Here is a 4,575-nt window from a genome sequence, read left to right as displayed (position 1 = left end):
GGGGTGTGATCATCCTGGAGTCACACAGAGTGGGGTGTAAACACTCCTGGGGCCACATAAACAGGAGCGTGATGCCCATATGAAGCAGCATACACTGTGAACAGCCTTAGTTACTCAGATGGGGGTCTGAGCTTTCCAGAAGTCACACACACTGGACACTGCACACTCTTGGAATCACACAGAGTGGAGTATAGACACTTCTGGGGTCAGATTGGCTAGTGTGTCGATATGGTTGCAGTCAAACAAACTAGACTGTGGATGGTCCTGGGGTCAGACAGATTGGTATGTGGACACTGCTGAGCTCAAACACACTAGGGAGTGGATACTCCTGAGTCACCTGGACTGGTTAGTAGATATTCGTAGGCTTACACATACTGGGGTGTGGACACCTCTGAGGTCAGATAGCCTGAGGCATGGACACCCTTGGATTTACACAGATTGTAGTGTGGAGCCTCTAGGGTCACTCAGACTGGTATGTGTGCTTCCAGGATCAGACGACCTAAGGTGTGGGCGACTGTGAGATCATACAGAACAGGTGTGGAGAGATGAGGGGCCACAATGATGGGGGTTTGGACACTCCTGGAGTCACACAGGCTGGAGCATGGACAGATGTGAGGGCGCTCAGAGGTATGAACACTCCAAGGGTCACAGAGGGTTTGGGACACTCTGGAAGTTAAACACACTGGGGAATGGACACCTGAAATCACACATGTTGTGGACTGGACTCTCCTCCGGTTGCACAGACTGGAGTGTGAGCATCCATGGTGTCCCACAGAGGCGAGGACACTCCTGGGGTCATAGTGACTGAGGCTAGGACAGTCCTATGGTCGCATAGGCTGTGTTGTAGACATCACTGCAGTCTCAGTGAAAGGGTACAGACATTCTTGTGGTCAAAGAAGTGATGAGTTGGCACCCCTTGGGCTAGGGACTGAGGGTGTATGCTCCTGTGGTCACACAGAGTGGTTAATGGATACTCCTCAGTATAGACTGGGGAGTGGGCTCTGCTGAGGTCACAGGCTGTGGTGTGTATGGCTCTGGGGTCACACATATGGGTATTTAGACCTTCATAGGGTCACACATATTGGGGAATGGACATTTGTGGAGTCACACACATGGGGAGTCAACACTTCTGGGGTCACTCATATAGGGTTTGAACACTCAGAATCTCAGGGACTGGGATATGAACACTGCTGGTGTGACACAGCTTTGCGGGTGGGCACTCCTGGGGTCACACATACTCTGTGCTGTGTGCTTTGTTGCTCAGTCGTGTCTGGCTCTTTGCAACCCATTGGACTACAGCCTGCCAGGCTCCACTGTCAATGAGATTTTTCAGGTAAAAATATTGAAATGAGTTGCCATTTCCTTCTCCAGGGGATCTTCCCAACCTAGGGACTGAACCCATGTCTCCTGTGTCTCTGGCACTGCAGGTGGATCTTTCCCCACTAAGCCACTGGGGAAGCCCGAATGCATATTAACTCATTGTGTGGATGGGATTCTCCAGGCAAGAATACTGGAGTGGGTTGCCATTTCCTTCTCCAGATCTGTGGGGATAACTTATTTCCCACCTCCTTTGCCAAAACACTTTGAGGATGAAGTGACATTCTCTAGTTAAAACTGCTTCGTAACATGAATTACCAGGCTGAAGATTTTTCCTAAAATTCAAAGCACAGAACTGGTTGGTCCAATGGCGTGGCACGAGGAGCCGGGAGAGTGGACACCAAGTTTCTAATCACGGATCTAACTGTGTGACCTTGAACAATTCACTTGCTTGGCCCAGCCTGAGATTCCTGGGGACCACACCCATCTGACAGGGAGTGACGGTGACAGATGGCTATCCCCAAAATTCATGCTCCATCTTCCCTAGTGTTGAGCTACTGCAAAGCAGCTGCCCAGCCATAAACTACATTTCCCACCCCTTTTGCACAGGGATGGGGTCATATGGCCAGTCCTGCTAAATGGAGCTTGCGCTAAAATGATGTGTATACTTAACAAACAGTAGTGTTTTCTTCATGTGCCTTTTGTTCATCTTTCGGAGGTCGAGAGGCCCAAGAGAGGGAAGTCAGTTTACAAGGAGCCTGGGGTCCTCTGCCACTACTTGGAAGTCCACCTATGAACCAGGAAGACAGGTTTTAGTTTGTGATGTTTATTGTTGTGTGACATCACTGGCATTGGGGTGTTGGTTGGTTACTGCGGAGAATTCATTCCTGAACATACACACAGTGCTGTGTGCACTGAATCTTCTGTGGAAATGGGCTCTGCAAGCTGAGACCATGGACAGGGCAGCCTTCTTCCCGGAGACCTCCTGGCTTCTAGGTGCTGCTTGTCCTTTTATAGCAGACACAGCTCTGGCCAGCAGGAGGGGATAGGAGGGCATTTGCACCTCCAAGTTGGACACCAGCTCCACTTCTGGGGGTGGAGTGACCCTGGACATTTCTGGTGGCTGCCAGCATTTTTTGGCTTATGGCCCCATCTCTTCAATGTCTTCCTCCACGGTCATAATGCCACCTCCTTTGTATGTGCATTTCCTCTCCTGTCTATCTCAAATCTCCCTCAGGCTCCCTCTTATAAAGACACTTGTGGTTACATTTAGAGCCCATCAGATAATCAAGATAATCTTCCTGTCTCTAGATCCTTCACTTAATCACAAAGTCTTTTTTTACCATGTAAGTAACTGTCACAAGTTTCAAGAATTAGGAGGTAGATAATTTTCTAGGGCTATTAGTTAGACTAGGTTTTCCAGGTGGCGCTAGTGGAAAAGAACCCACTTGCCAATGCAGGAAACCTAAGAGACATGGGTTGGATCCCTGGGTCACAAAGATTCCCTGGAGAAGGGCATGGCAACCCACTCCAGTCTAAACTGAATGCAATGGTTTTAAACACTGGCCAGAAAATGTTTGTTTGCCATTTCAACACATGGAAATAGTTACAGTGATGCATAAATTGCCATTTTCTGCAAAACGCTGTGCAATGCTGGTGTCAAAGACTAGGCAGTCACTGTTCATAATGGCTGTTGCAATTCCCTCATGAATAGATCGAGGAGTGGCTTCCCAAGCCAATCGCCGCCTATGAGCATTTAGCTCAAGTCAATAAGCAGAATTTTTAGCTTGCTCGCATGTTCCTATCAGCTGTACAATCGCAAAGAATTGCTGGTGACCATCTTGGTTTTCCTGTTTCTCCAAGACTAGCATGAAGTCAAAGTCAAAACAGGACTGCACCATCACCCAGTCAACAGCACCAGGAAGATTAATGTCTACAGCAAGGAAAACTATATCCTCTCCCTGTAGGGTTGTCATGGACTCATGGTGATGCATCAGATATGGCACAACAGCATCCAAAGAGCCTTGCCATTTACAGGCAACACCAGGGAATGGACAGGAACAAGGCCTAAACTCACAGAGCTCTTCGTGGTCTGCTTTTTCTGTGTGTGGCAGAGTTAGTTCATATCCAGAAGAGGTATATGTACAAGGGAAAAGTACTGAACTGGCCACTTGGCCCATAGCCAAGTTGCGAGTGGACCCCAATGGGCCCTGGCAAGTCAGACAATGTGTGAGCTTTGGGTGACAGTTGAGACAAATGAGACGGCCACATTGACAGGGAAAAATGGGCGGTAACACATAGTCAAAGCAGACCGGTCACTCAAAAAGACTCGCCAGGTCATTGTTGGCCGCAGCGGTGTCAGTCAGGGCAGGCACACTCTGGGAGGATGGTGCACACATTGAGGTTCCAGTAGGTACCGCTGGTGCAGCCTCACGACTCATTTCTGTGGGCGGAGAGTGAACCTCGTCTCTCGGTCCTGGCTCAAAGGTGCTCCGTCACCAGTGCCAACAGCCACCACCTTTTGCCAGCACCAAAGCCTCTTCCTCAGGTCAACACCGAGAGGACACAGTGGGTCGCTGCTGTCACTTGACAGTGCGCCCCTCAATGTCTGCCCCAGCTCTCCCTGGTTGCTGCAGTTTTGCACATCATTGCACCTCCCTCCCCCGCCACTGCCCCGTGCATTCCCACTAAATAACACACACGATGGCAGCCGGAAGGGGGCCAAGAGCAAACATTATTTTTATTTTTTTTTCAAACATTTTTTTAAAAAGTATGTTTTTTTATTTGGCTGCCCCGGGTCCTAGTTGCATGACAGGGAATCTCTGATCTTCATTGCAGCATGTGGATTCTGTTTAGTTACATCCTGTGAAATCTAGTTCCCTGACTGGGAATTGAACCCAGGACCTCTCCTTTAGGAGCAGAGAGTCTTAGCCACTGGACCACCAGGGAAATCCTAAAAACAAACAATTTTAACCTGGGAAAACCAAGCCATTTAAGGTAGCAGACCAGCCTGTCGAGCAATAGGCACATTGCCAAGGCCCAGATTAGCCCAGCCAGGCAGAGGGAAGAGAAGGAAATAGACAACCTGGCAATATCCTGGTGCAGCTCCATAGTCCTGTGTAATGGACAGGCTGAGGGCTGGCCTGTGCCTCTCACCAGACCTGGAAACTCACGCACTCAGCAAGTCAGGTCTCTGGACCACAGTGTCCCCACCAGCACAGGTCAGTGAGGGCTGACAGTGGTTAAGATACTGGCTTC

The 4,575-nt window shown here is 49.4% G+C and overlaps 1 non-coding gene and 1 pseudogene across 1 annotated transcript; both read right to left on the bottom strand.

The window, feature by feature from the left end:
• Positions 1–2,906: 2,906 nt before the first annotated feature.
• On the bottom strand, positions 2,907–3,870 carry LOC138071257 (E3 ubiquitin-protein ligase SIAH1-like; annotated as a pseudogene).
• A 323-nt stretch (positions 3,871–4,193) lies between these two features.
• TRNAR-CCU (transfer RNA arginine (anticodon CCU)) lies at positions 4,194–4,266 on the bottom strand. Its single transcript has one exon. It is a non-coding gene; the product is annotated as a tRNA-Arg (tRNA).
• Positions 4,267–4,575: the final 309 nt, after the last annotated feature.

The sequence above is a fragment of the Capricornis sumatraensis genome, chromosome X (assembly GCF_032405125.1).
Source record: "Capricornis sumatraensis isolate serow.1 chromosome X, serow.2, whole genome shotgun sequence".
Taxonomy (NCBI): Eukaryota; Metazoa; Chordata; class Mammalia; order Artiodactyla; family Bovidae; genus Capricornis; species Capricornis sumatraensis.
Note: the sequence above shows the minus strand (reverse complement) of the source record. Positions and strands in the feature narration are given on the sequence as shown.